The sequence below is a fragment of the Notamacropus eugenii genome, chromosome 1 (assembly GCF_028372415.1).
Source record: "Notamacropus eugenii isolate mMacEug1 chromosome 1, mMacEug1.pri_v2, whole genome shotgun sequence".
NCBI lineage: Eukaryota > Metazoa > Chordata > Mammalia > Diprotodontia > Macropodidae > Notamacropus > Notamacropus eugenii.
Genome location: NC_092872.1, coordinates 664,299,105 through 664,313,074, shown reverse-complemented (window position 1 = coordinate 664,313,074; position 13,970 = coordinate 664,299,105). Strand labels below are relative to the sequence as shown.

The following is a 13,970-nucleotide window of genomic DNA, read 5'->3' as shown; positions in this document are numbered from 1 at the left end:
AGGGAAAACTCGTTTAGTTACGCAAATCGAATGTATGTAGGCCCTATCACTGGCAGTTAAATCCCTGGGTCTCTCTAGTTAACTGTCGTTGTACCTTTAACAAAATCTGGTTCGATACATTCGCTTTTTTAATTCGAGTTTTTGCTTTTGAATTAAGTTCTGAGAGAAGTCCATGGACATAGGGGAAACGTGAACGGGGCATGTCCGAATGTGTTGTCTAATTCACCTCTAAAAGGTAATAGGAGCGAGTCACACCGTCAGAAAATAACCCCTACACATTCCGAGTCCGTAGTTCGTGTCCATCCCAGAAAGGAACTCCCAGACTCCAGATACAACGTAGCCCTCCTGGAAAGGTACTGGGTGCTGCTGAAGGTGTTAACACCCCCTCCCACACTTCGGCGGCGCCGAGGGCTGAGCTGTCTGGCCTTTGTTTGTGGCCTTGACCCTACCATGAACCTGAGGGTGGGGATGAACTCCCTACTCCCCTGGCTGCGCGTTGAAGGAAGGTTGCAGGTGCTCGTGGGTTCAGCAGGGGTTCAGCGCGGGGACCCTGCCCTTCCTCTCCCTGCCCAGGTGGCACGGCACCCTCCAGCCCGCTCCTCCTGGCCTGCCTAGGGGCTGCGAACCTTTTCAGCCCAGAATCTCTTCTCCTCCGCTGCCGCCGGCCACCCTACCCGCCTACCTGTCCCGGATTCGTGCGCGCTCTCCCTCTCTCTGCCTCGGAGACCACTGACCAGAGCGCACGCATTTTCCTGGGGACGGAGGGCATGGTGACCAGAGGGAAGAACCTGTTTGCAGCTCTGGTCTTCTTGTCTTCCCGCCCCTGGAAAGCTCCTCTTTCCACCTCTATGCCCAGAGAGAAGAATAAATCAGGATCGGGGAGTCCATTCCTTCAGCGGCTTTGAGACTTGCAGGTATTCTTCCAAGCTGCGCCTCCGCTGGTTCCCGCATGGGCCGCCGCGGTGCCCTCTGCGCCTCCTTCTCGGGTTCCCTCCCTCCCCATCCCCATCCCCGCCGCCCCTCAGACGAGAAAGCCACGCTATGCTATCGGCTGGGGTTGCGGGGATGTGCTGGGGTCCCCAGCTCTCTGGGGGGACGGGAAAGGACTCAGAAACGCGCGGGCTAGCAGGCGGGTTTCTGATGGTAGGAAAAGCAGAAAAAGGACCGGATCTGTGGAGGAGGGACGGATTTATATATAGGGTTAGGGGTAGCCTTCCTGCCTCTCTGAGCTACTGAGCCCATTTTCGTCCTTTCTTTTTCTTTGAAATGGGGAGTGGACGGGCTTGGGAGCCGGTGCTCCGATGTCTTGAGATGCAGGTAGATGTGAATAAGAAGAAAGAAACTCGAGATGGGGGGTAGTATGTGTATATGCAGGTACGGATAACTGAAGCCAGAAAGGGTCCCGAAAGGACAGAAGAAAGAGTTCTTAGATTGTTGCTTGAATGAAGAGATACTCCTGTGTCTTAAGCTGTGGGGAAGTTTAGGAGTTGCAGAGAAGGAAACTTCGGGCAGTGGGGTTAGGGGTAGATGCAGAAGAAAGTGGTGGCCCCTAGCCCCATAGGATTTAGAACTGGAAGTCTGCGTTTATTTTACACATAGGGAAATGGAGATCTAAAGATGCTTGTTCAAAAGTACCTGTCCAAAGTCATGCTAAGTTGCTGAGTCAGGACTCGAATTTGGTGCTCTGAGGCTTCAAGCCAGGGTCTTTTTTTTTCTTCTATGTCATGCGGTGGGGATGGAGGATAGGACCCTTCATTCTTTCATCACTCTCTCAGGGCAAAATGGAAGAAATGGGACTGAGCAAGAAAGGGAGACTGGAAGACTTGGGGTTAGGGCCTGGGTCAAGTGGGGAATGGGAGGGAGCTCGGGGACAGGACATGCTTTTGGGATCCCATGCTGGGGTCTTCTTTGGAACCTCTGCTGTATCCCTGATGGGTAGGAGACTCTAAGAAGGGTGACAGAGGCGGAGAGTGAGTGGGGAGAGGGAGATGGTTTAGTGTTTATATGGTGACTTTCCAGAAAAGAGGAAGAAGGGAACATATTGTTAGCAACTCAGGTTCTTAGTTTCTCCCCCTACCATCCTACTGAGAACTCTTTAGCTTAAGGGTGGGAAGGATGGAGAGTCAGTCCTCTGGATAGCAGTGGTTCTGAAGTCCATCTAGGCTTGGGATTCCAGTCTCTTGTTATGGAGACAACAGAGAGAATTAGTTTCCCTATTACCATCCATCCACCCCATGAACAGCAGGCAGAAAAGTTTGTCTACCTGATGCCCTTCAGACAGGCACCCACCTTTTCTAGAAAACAAGCACCACTCTGGATCCAGAGTGCAAAAACTCCAAAATGGGAATTGGTTTAGGGCTGAATTCTCCCCCTCCAATGAATACTATTAGGAGAATCACACTCAGGCTCTTATACCCCTTTGAGGTCTGAAACTATGTCCTCAAGACCCTCACTTCTCAAATGGCTAGACTGGCCCTTGGCCTGGGTGTTTCTATTTATTTATTTTTTTTTTTTACTAAGGGTGGGAGTAGAAGAAAGTCCTTATCTGTTTCTTTGATCTGTCTTGTGGTCCCTTACTTTCCCATTTCATGTTTACCAATGACTGCCATCTTCTAAACCTCAGAGTAGCTCACTACTATGTCTCTCAAAAAAAAGGATTCTTTGGTTCTAGCTATTACCTGTCTGAAGTCTCAGGTGGGAACTTTGAGGGACAAGAATTATAGATCATGAAGCTGGAGGCTGAGAAAGGCAGCCCTCTGTTCAGACCCTTGAAGTCCAGTGCATTGGACAAACAGTACCCACTTTGGGGAAATTTAGACAGGAAGATTGGGGTTGGCTTGGCTGACATGGTGGGAGTCATCTCCTAGGGCCTCAGGATGCTTTCAAAGTTAGGAATCTTGGTCCTTGGACCCCAGAATCATGACTCTCTCTGAAATTTCCCTTGCCCCACATCCATTGGGCATCCTTTGGGCCAGCAGACAAAATGAGTTTGGGACATGATGACTATTTTACAGGCTGGGGAGTAAAGCAGTGGGTTCCTGCATGCCCTGCTGCCCAGGCCTCCAGCATGTTTGTACCTTCCTTAGCCTCAGGCATGGGGAGGAAAGAGGAATGTCCCCTTGTCTCCCCTGCCCTTCACATCTGTACTTGTTTAAAGCTCAGCTGGTGGTCCTTGTGCTCTGGAATGCCAACTGCAGGGCTCTCCTTAAATAGCAAAGTACTCTGATTAGGGAGTCAGGGCAGGCAGGCACTGTCTTCTGAGATGATGAAAACACAGAAGGGCTAAGCATGCTGAAAAGTTACTGGATCTGAACTGGAGTTCAGAGCTGGGGCTCAAAATCGTTTACCTGGCTAGTCTGTAGCCCCAGGAACTCTGAACGCCAAAGCTTGCTGGCTAAGTGTGTCTGAAAGGGACCTCAGCCCAAGAAAAATGCGAAGAAAACGTGTCAGGGCAGAGACATGCAGCCTCACACTTGTGTTCCCAAGTGTGTGTATTTAGGCATCACACACCCCTTTTTCCAAATACTCCAAGAAATGAACGGGCAGGGGGAAAGGAATGAAATGTGGTGACCCAAACCTGGCCTGGGCTATTATGACCACTGCATATGCTATTCCATCTTCCTTTTTATGCCATACACATTTGATCCAGACAAATATACCCTAGCTATAACCTTATAAAATAGGAGTCTAGTGATTTGCATTATTTTATTTTGTCCAGGACTTTAAAAGCTGCAAGAAAACCATGCATTTGGAGAACAATCTGGGACAAATACAACTTAGTGTATTATTTCTGTGAAATACAAGCAGTTAAAACATTCTGGGACTTAACTCCCTGAGAGGTTTTTCTTTTTCTTCTTTTTCTTTTAAATTTAAATAAATTAGAAAATTTTCTCTTGGATTTTGCACTATGCTTTGAGACTCTTCAAGTCTGAAAGGTGGATCTAAAGCTCTTCTGTATTTCTCTGCCTTTTGCTTGCTCTGAAGCTATTGCCCCCAGAAGGAAGTTATTTTTAGCAATCTGGAAAAGAGAAACCATGTGCTGAGTCAGCACAAAAATGGCCCCAGTTCTTTCAATAATATCGCCTATATAATACGTGTAGTCTTGTGGAAGTAATGGAAAAAGGCGACTAGAGGCTGACTTAATGGTGGAAATGCTCCAGGGGTTGCTCCTACTTCTCCGGGGACTTGATTGAACAAGTGCCCTTCCTTCTAGGGGAAAAAATATGTCAGGGAAGGGTCTCCTGAGAAGGGTTAAATCAGAGCTCACTTAATGTGAAAGAGAACATGCGAAATGAAGCCAAAGTACAATTCTCAAATCATAACAACACGAAATCTTTTCTCCTCCCTAGCAGTTACACCACAGAATGTTTAAACATGGCCCTCAACTCGGCTGTTGGGACAGTCAGGAAGACGGCAGTCTCCCAGGATTGAAATCTTAGTTTTCATGTAATGTCTTAAAAGGCATTTCTCAAAAATGTGTCTTTTCTTTCTTTAGGATTTAGAAAACAAATGTCCGCTTGCAGATCCTGTTGGGATTGGACTCTCCTTTTACTCATGAATTCTGGTTTTCCAGCTAGAAATAGTTAGGGACAAACAGATAAATCCTTTATTTCTCCATCTATTAAGCAAGACTTACACAGAAAAAATTGCTTATATTTTGGTTGACTGGGTGTTACTTGAATTTCCAGCATAAAGCTTCCTACTACAGAAATCATTGAATTTCATTACTGGTAATTTGGTGTTTCTGGGGTGACTCTTAATCACTATTAATTTTATATTAGTTGTGTATCTATGGTACATTACAAAATTTTTATATTTTTTTAAAAGCATATGAGAAGAAATTGGTTCAGTATTTCTAACTTAGTTCACATTTTTATTTTATGGTTAAGTAAAACAAACAAGTAAAACTTTTGATAAACATTTTTAATGCTGAATTACCTCCCTATAGGAAAAATATAGGGTGCTTCTACACAATGAAAAAAATGACAAATTCAGTCACTGTTTGGCAGGTATTTGCCACAGTGGAAGCAAACCTTCAGAATGACTGACCAGGGTTTGATTTTCCTTTTTTCATGCTTTATCTGAATATTTTGGTGTTCGGTAAAAGGCACATTTTTATTTTCTGTGAACATCTTTTTTTTTATTCAAGTCTCCTGCACAGCATAATTTATAGTCACACATAAAGAGGCACTAAACATTCTAATGTTGTAAAGTAATCAGTATTTGATTAAGCTCAAGGATTGTCTTAATCCTCAGGGGACTGAAAAGTTAAGAGAGGGGGCAGAGATGGGGAGGTGTGAGAGAGAGTGTCTCATCCACTGAGAGAAAAGCCTGGAGACAAACACTAAAACTCTCAAAAATACATCTGTGGCTCAGTTAAATCCCAGGAGCTAAAAAGAAAGAGCACAGTGCCTACCCGCAACTTAAACATAAGCACATCTTACCTGGGTTCCACTTGGATGTACTTACACTTGCCAACTATTCCTTACATGGATTAAACTATTTTAAAATAAATATCACTGATGTCTTTTGTTAGTACATCAATAATTTCTAGATATGACCAGTATTGAATTCTCCCTTTTAACAAAGTAAAACTAAATTCATGACATTGTTTGACAGTGTATACAACGTTCTATATCTATAATTCTGTACCTCTACCAATAGAAGGCAAGTATGTTTCATTTTTCTGCTCTCCCGGATTGAGATTGGTTATTAGATTTGGTTTTTTGCTGTTCAATTCTTCTGGACCCCATTTGGGGCTTTCTTAGTAAAGATACTGCAGTGGTTTGCCATTTCCTTCTCTAGCTGATTTTACAGAAGATCTGAGGAAAACAGGGTTAAGTGATTTGCCTAGGGTGACACAGATAGTGAGAATCTGAGGTCAGATTTGAACTCATGAAGATGGGTCTTCCTGAATCCAAGCTTAGTGCTCTATTTACTGTGCAATGTAGCTGCCTTAGATTTATTTAAATCCTGCTAATTCTATTTTCTTTCCTTGTCACTTTTTTACATCCTGCATACTATCTAAAATGCTGGATAAATAATGCGCCTCTTGAGTCCTTTAAAAAAATCTGAATGAAAAACACTATAGAAATCTAACCAATGAGAGGCACTGTAGTACTGAAGAACGAGGGCTGGATTAGGCATTTGAGAAGCAGGATTGGAATTCTGACTCTGCAACTTATTATACCAGTGTGACCTTGAGCAAGTCATTTTACCACAATAAGCCTGTAAAATTAGGGGGTTGGACTACATGACCTCTGATCTCCCTTTTAACCCTAAATTCCTAATCCTATATAAGAAAATGATGATCAACCTTACACTGTATGGAAGATGTAGTGTGAGTTGGAAAATCCTAAATTGAAAAGGTGATATGATATCAGAATATCAGTGACAATAGTGGGAATCCTGAAATCATTCAGTTATAACAAAGAACGGAAAATCTGCAGAGTTCTCAAATGTCACCTCCATTTCATCGGCAGTAAAACTGGGTGAAAAGATCTTGTGAATTAATACAACATCATGGGGATTTAAGGCCAGGAGCAGGGGCAGAGCCTCTGCCTCCCCCATCTTTGCTGTCTTCACCCCAACTATTTTTAGAGGGACAGTCATAGGAGCGTAGAGATCTTCCGTTAACTAGCAGATAAAAATCAAAACTAAAATGAATTCCATTTGCTTATTACCTCACACACTCCTGGACCATGGAGTTGTATTTAGATCACAAATGGTTATGAATGTTAAAATATCACAAAATTCTGCCACTTAAACAATTGGAGCAAGAAAAACATACCACTTTAAATAGAGCTCTGTACGACTCTGAATTTGAGACTTGGGGAGCAAGGCTTGGAGTTTTCTACTTGCCCAGCATCAACTTTGAAAATTAATTTCCCAGGGATTTTACATACTTTGGGTATAGAGGCTGGGGCTCTCCACATCTTGAATAGTTAAGAACTAGAGAAGCCAAATGTGAGTCTCTTGACTGCATATGAAATAGGCAGAATTACAGTTATTTCCTCTGGTGTAGCAACTAGAATATTTTGGTGACTATTAATGTACAAGAGAGATTAGAGTCCTGGAATTCTGGAAGATTGGGCCCACAAAGGGTTCTGAGAGATCCCTGGTCCAACTCCCTCATTTTACAACTTGAAGATGCCCAAAGCCCAGAGAAGTTGTGACTTGACCAAGGTCACATACCTTGTTAATAGCACAGCCAGGACTAAGAGCCCAGATCTGCTGACGCTCAGGCCAATGTTTTTTCCACTACACCAACAGGCCTGCTCAGTGTTACAGATTTCTAAATAATGTCCAAGAAACTGACACCCATCAGTATGGTGAAAAGAGCTCAACCACATTCATTAGAGTAGTGCCTCTAGGAACCCAAAATACAAGCCAGGCTTTAAGCAGGGTTCCCTCATTTGTCTTCAGAAAAAAAGGCAGATTATAAGAAAAACAGAAGTAATAAAACTTGATCAACTTCAACAAGTTGGCTCACTGTGTTGGCAACAAATGACAGCTTAACTCTTTGCAGGAAACTCAGAGCACCTTGGAAAGGCGTCTGTAGTCTGCTTTTGTTGAGTGAAGGCCACAAGGTATTTTTCCCTGAGGTTATTATTATTATTTTAATCAAGTATTCAGAAGTTTCAAATTCATACTTATAACTACAGGGTGAGGGAGTTTATACAAGTGTCCTTTATAGAAAAGAAGAAGGATGATGATGGGAGAGATTCTCAGGCATCGTAGGAACTCTGGGCCATTTACTGATCTAACGGCATGCAGAACCAAATGGCATTTGTGGGCTAGGATGAATGAAGAAAAGGAGTAAGATGGAAGAGTGAAAGAAGGACGTAGAAAAAATTGTTTTTAGATTATTTGGCAGAGGACTCCCAGGAGAGTTACAACAGATTAGAAAATAAAACCTAAGAACTTGGATTAATGAAGGTATCTAACGACCTTTTAGTTAGTCCTTGGCAGGTTATTTTATTGAGGACAGAACAAAGGAACAAGATTTAAATTGCACAATAAAGGGCTTAGACTGACTATGTAAGGGAGAATGCCTGAGTAGGACTATTAAACTCTTTGGAATGGTTTACTAAAGACAGCAAAATCTCTTTTTCTGTGGATGCTCAAAAATGGGATCGATTCTCGCTGATCTTGCATCTATATGGAAGTAAAAGAATGGACAAGATGATGTTCAAGGTTCCCTTCTATTTGAATTCTATTTTCCAACAAAAAGAGCACAAACACATTATTACCTGTCCATGACGATTATATCCTAGGAAAAGGAGGAAAGGGCAGAGATTACAACATGGGGAGAGAGGGGGGAAAAATGATAGAAAGGAAAGGAGGAAAAACTTTATGAGTGGTCTATAGGTGTGGTAGTTTAGATGAGAACTATTCTCTAAAATGAATCTTTTTTTTAAAAATAAGTCTTATTGATCCTTTTTTTTCTATCACAGTCATTTCTACATATGACCCCACCTTCACCTCTACCTTACCCCCAGTGTTGAACCTTCCTTTGTAACAAAGGTAAACAGCTTAGGTAAAGGACACTAACACCATGCTCTGCCCTAATAACCAAGAGGAGGAAGCTGTGTTTCATTCTGCTTTCCTGAGAATGCAAAAGGTTATTAAAATTACCCAGAGCTTGGCTTCTTTTTGCTATTTATTTTATTTCCACAATTATATTCATTGTGTGTATTATTTTCTTGGTTCTTACCTCTCTCTTCATTGATTCATACATGTTTTCTCATGTTTCCTATTTCTTACTGCATGATAATATTCTATTACATTAATATGCCACAGTTGGTGCTGTATTTTCTTGGCCCATGGCTACTGGAGTTGTTTCTGGGTTTTTGCTATCACAAAAAGTGCTGCTATGAAGATTTTGGCATAAATGGTCTCTACACTGACTTAATCACTAGTGTTCTTTGCAAAGTAAGATATTTCTAGAACCAAAGGGGCTCCTGTGATAAATAAAAAAGCTGCCTGCCTTTGTTCATCTACCCAAAACATGAGCCAGAGCCACCAGGTCTGAGGAAGAGTTAAACTGGCCCACTTGCTTCTTCAATTTGCTTTCTCAAATAGATCATAATTTTGGCCATTTCCCGGCAGTCAAGCATGAAATCTCTTTAGCTGGATGGCTACCCATTCCCTTTGACCTGTGTAAGAAATCCTCTCTTCCTCCCTAATCCCAAGGATGCCAAAATCCAGAGAATTCAGAGATGACTGGTACTACATGCCCTGCTCCTTTGGGCCCCTTCATTTCTTCCTACCCTCCCCACCCCCAACCCAACTACCAAACTCTTACCTCAATAAAAGGATATTGGGATTCCATTATCTTTCTCTTCTCTACTATCTGCTACCTCTCACCAGCCAGCTGCTAAATTCATCAGGAAAATGCAGCACGTGATTTTAAATTACAGTGCACTCAGAGGATCTTTTCACAAGGAAAGCAAAGGGCCAGCCCTTCACTGACAGGCTATGTCACTAGCAGTGAGGGTAATTTTTATTTTGTCTGGACGAGAAGCTCCCTTTTAAAGTCTGAGCTCCCAGGTGCTAAATAAAATCTCAGAAAACCCCTTCTTACTATTTGTTAACTTCTAAGTTTGCAGCTCCCCGGTTTGAGGGATGTTCTGCCTTTCATGAAATTCCCATCATTCAGGGGCTGCCTGGACAATGTTTATGGTCTGGTCTGTACAGTAAGAAGAGTCGCAAAAAATCTTTGCTTCCTTATTCCAGGTTCCAGACGATGACCCTGTTAGTAGGAAAACCAGTTCAACAACATAAATAGGAAAGAACCAAAACAATGAAAAGTTAAAACCGAACATGGTAATGAAAATGACCAGGCTGATTCAAGAGAGCTGAGAATACACTTCCATCCCTTATTCACAGAGGTGAAGATGACTGAGTCTGGAACACTGCATGTACTGTCAGACATGGTTGATGTGTTGGCTAGCGTTGCCAAACAGCCTTCCCCTTCTTTCTTTTTTATTTCTTGCTATAAGGAATGAGTCTCTGGAAAGGGGAGGGGGAGTGGATATACTGGGACATAAAGGTGATTTATAAAGAAAATCTATCCTAAAATTAAAAGAAAGGAAAAAAATGAAAATTAAGAAAGCTTTTTTTTTAAAACAGTCTTGGGATACCTCTCTCCTCCCCTGGGGTTGGAGGGAGACTCAGAGTGGGATGGAGGAAAACCAAATTGACAAAGAAAGATTTAGAAGGTCATTTCATTTTTGAAGCCTGTGGCCAATCTTTTCAGTGGTTCCTGTGTCCATCCATCACCATGTACTCCTTACCACAGATTGGTGCTTCTAGAGAAAAGTGGTGTTTCAATGGACAAGATCCAAAATGACTCATAACAAACAGTGTGTGGCAGGAGGAGGCTTAGGCTCTGGACATCTGTCATGCTGTCTATAATTTAAACTTCTCTCCCTTAAATGCTGTGGACAGAAATTAAGCAGTGTGTACTAGGCCAGCCTTTGTAGGTCAGTGGTGGTAAATGTTCTTCCATTAACAACTTCTTGAGAAGTGATGGATAAAACAACCCTTAGTATTGCATGTAGGAATTCACTGTTATCTTACAGCTTCTCAATTCTTTTTTTTCATCTTATTTCTACCAATTGCAGACATGAATAGTAATAATGATGTTTGTGGTTATAATAATAATACCTAACATTAATATGACTCTTTAGGATTTGCAAAACATTTCAGGTCTGTTATCACATTTGTCTTCACAACTGCCTTATAAGGTGGGTGTTATTTATCCCCATTTTACAGATGAAGAGACTGAGGCATATAGCAGTTAAGTTACTTGTCCAGAGTAGTCACATAATTAGTAAGTGTCTGAGACAGGGTTCGAATTCATATTTTCTGAATTCAAGTTTTGTCCTCCATCCAGCATAGCTACATTGAGAAAGGATGAAAAGGGATTCTTTAATATTTGAACCTTTACGATGCTTTTTGGACTCTGCCTTTGTCATTTTCAATTCAATTCAATAAGCTACTTTATACAAGATACTATGCATTCTCTTATTATAATGCTTTAAGGTTTGTAAAATCCCCTAAAGACATTTATATTTGCACTTTGAAACAACTCCTTAATGGAGGGATTACATACATTATTAGCCCCTATGTTTTTTTAACGGATAGGAAACTGAGGTTTGGAAAAGCTAAGATATAAGACCCAAAGTAAGTTTTAAATCTAGGCCTCATAGACTTTAAGCCCAAGACCCTAGCCACCAGGCTAGGTTGCATCTCATTTGCTAATTTACCTGGAGAGTTACCATTTGAAGGTGAACAAGACGGGGCTTCTCCATTCTTCTTATAATCATTGCTAGGGAATAAATGTTAATTGAATACCTACTGTGCCCAGGGCACTGGAGCTGAAAGAAGATATGCTTGAACTATATAAATTAATGGGTGGTGTTGACAGGATAATCATGAGGTTTGGCCAAACCTAGAATATTCTAGCTAAGGGCTGCACCATTCTCCCCTTCTTCTGTTCCTTGAAGTGTGAAAGAGATAGTTTTAAATTAAGAATTCCTTACCCACCTCAGAGTAAAATAGATTGGCTTTAGAGGTAGAATAAAATGAAAGTCTAAGGTTTAGAACCACCTTGGAACTGAAGTTACAGGACCTGGCTTCAAATCTCAGCTTCCCCATTGGTGATTTGAGTGAACTTAGACTTCATGGATCTTACTTTCCTCTTCAATAAAAAGATGCAATGACCTCCAAAGTCTCTTAGCTCTGTGATCCTATGGTAAGCCATAATGGATTAGTAAAGGAAGCTAAAAAGATTGACGATATTCCTAGCCTTTCATGATGAGGTCAGAAAGGGCCTTGATTTTCCCATTTATAAAATGAGTAGATTGGACCAGTAGATCTCTGAAGTCCTTTTTCAATGAAGCATTCTGTAATAATTGTGTCTTCTCCAAAGCAACTCTTCACCGCCTCTAGGAGTTTGCCCATGCTATTATTTTTCTGTCTAAAATATATGGCCCAAAGGCAGGTTTCCAGGGGATGAGCCAGTTAGAAATGTAAACTACTGATCCTTGAGAGACTTACAGTCTACAAAGTCAGAGGACTAAGTTGGAGACCTAGAATCTAGAGTTTGTGACATAACCTCTTACCTTCTGGCTAAGTCTAAACTCACCAAGCAAAGTCAAGGATCAAGGTGGAAATTCAAATCTTCTTCCCTATCCATCCTCCTCACAGGAAGCATGATTTTATGAAAATCATCTGAATTTAGAGTTATAATCCTTGGGTTTAAATCCTGTCACTGCCAGAAACTTTCTGTATGACCTTGGGCAAGACATTTGACATCCTTAACATCTTTTTAAAAATGAGGTTAGATTTTTCCAATCAGAGGTCGTTGCCAGCTCTAAATCTATGATATTATGATCTGGGAATTTCAGCATAAGTACCAAGGAGGGCCATTATGGTATACAACAAAATCTGGGATTCAGATCTGGTGACTTGGATGACAGAGCTAGAGAAGAAAGACAGGGAAAGAGAGTGAAAGGGAATTTTGTCTGCTTGCTTATTTTATTCATAAATGAAGTAGTCAATTGGCATAAATGGTATAATTTAAGGGGTCCAGGAAGGGTATTTTCTGACCCTAAATATTGTGCCGGGAGGTGGCCAAAGTTCTGTGACGGAGAATTCATTAGCATGTATTAAGTGTCAGGTAGCTAATTGGCATGGTGGAGAGAGTGTTGAATTCAGAGTCAGAAGTTCAAATCCAGTCTCGGACACATACTCTCACTGTGATTCTGGGCAAACATTTGATCACCCTCTGCTTCAGTTTCCTTATCTGCAAAATGGGGATTGCAACAGCATTTCCCTTAAAGGGTTGTTGTAAGGATTAAAAGAGTTAACATAGGTAGAATGCTTTGCAAACCTTAAAGCTATTTTATTCCTTTCCCTAGTGCCTCTACTCAAGGAGGGATAACACATCAAAGCCATGAAAATAGCAGAAGTAGTTAAACCATATCCATAAGATTTCCTCCCTGGCAGGAGAGGCTGGGACATCTTGAGTGTGCTTGGAGTAGGGACGAGGTACAGAGGGGAGCCTTAAAGATGAGCAGGCAACTTCAGAGTTTTCATTAGGGTCAAGCTATAAAATAATGGCATCTACTAGCCCACTAGGAAATCAGCTTTTATGAAAGAAAAAAATCATGTGAAGAAAAAAATCACTTAGGAGACAGCCACTGCCACCTGAAATTATAAACGGAGTCAGGAAAGGCACAAAACTTCTCTCCAAAGCCAAGGGAGGACCTCATAAGCTTAGTAGATGGACTTCCTTTCTTTCAGCCAGGAGAGATGGTCCTTGCCAGTGAAAATGCTAAAGCATGGCAAGTCTTGGCTTCACTGAGGTATGGCTTTGTACTGGGTAAGTTGGAAGGACCTTCTGGGAAATGGGACAAATTGAAACAGAGGGTGGAGAAGCACATGTGGTCAGCTGAAGCTTACTTCCTTTGCAAAGGTATGCCAAAGGGAAGGAAATCTGAAAAGGGAAAAAATAAAGGGATATGAGTCTTCCCAGTGCCAGATGCACCATTTCTCTGAGTCAAACACATCATAAAATGTTGCAAAACTGAATGAAATGGATGGACTAAGAGGGTATTATAAATAATCTAAGTCTCTCAATGCTATAGCACTGAAAAAAAAAATCACCACTGCACTACCTAACAGAGCTTAAAAGGTTGTTTGAAATGAGCTATCCTGGCCAGTCTCCTCCACTTTATTTCACAATTGAGGAAATCTCTATTTCAAGGACAGAATTTTTGTTATGGAAACACTGAATAGGAAACCATGAGTTGTGATTTAGTCTGCTTCCCATCTTCTCATTCCTAAAAGTTTCCAAACTCAAGAACAATGAGCTGAGATCAGTCATTTTATCTCCTGATAAATAAACCAGCTTTGAAGTTTGGACTGACATTGAAGATGAGGCTATAAGATGGATGTCC

The 13,970-nt window shown here is 41.6% G+C and overlaps 1 long non-coding RNA gene across 1 annotated transcript in view; it reads left to right on the top strand.

The window, feature by feature from the left end:
* Positions 1–465: 465 nt before the first annotated feature.
* Positions 466–13,970, top strand: part of LOC140521062 (uncharacterized) — a 51,786-nt gene continuing 38,281 nt past the window's right edge. The window contains exon 1 of the long non-coding RNA XR_011972772.1: positions 466–914. This is a non-coding gene — a long non-coding RNA (uncharacterized lncRNA). The remainder of the gene's footprint in view (positions 915–13,970) is intronic.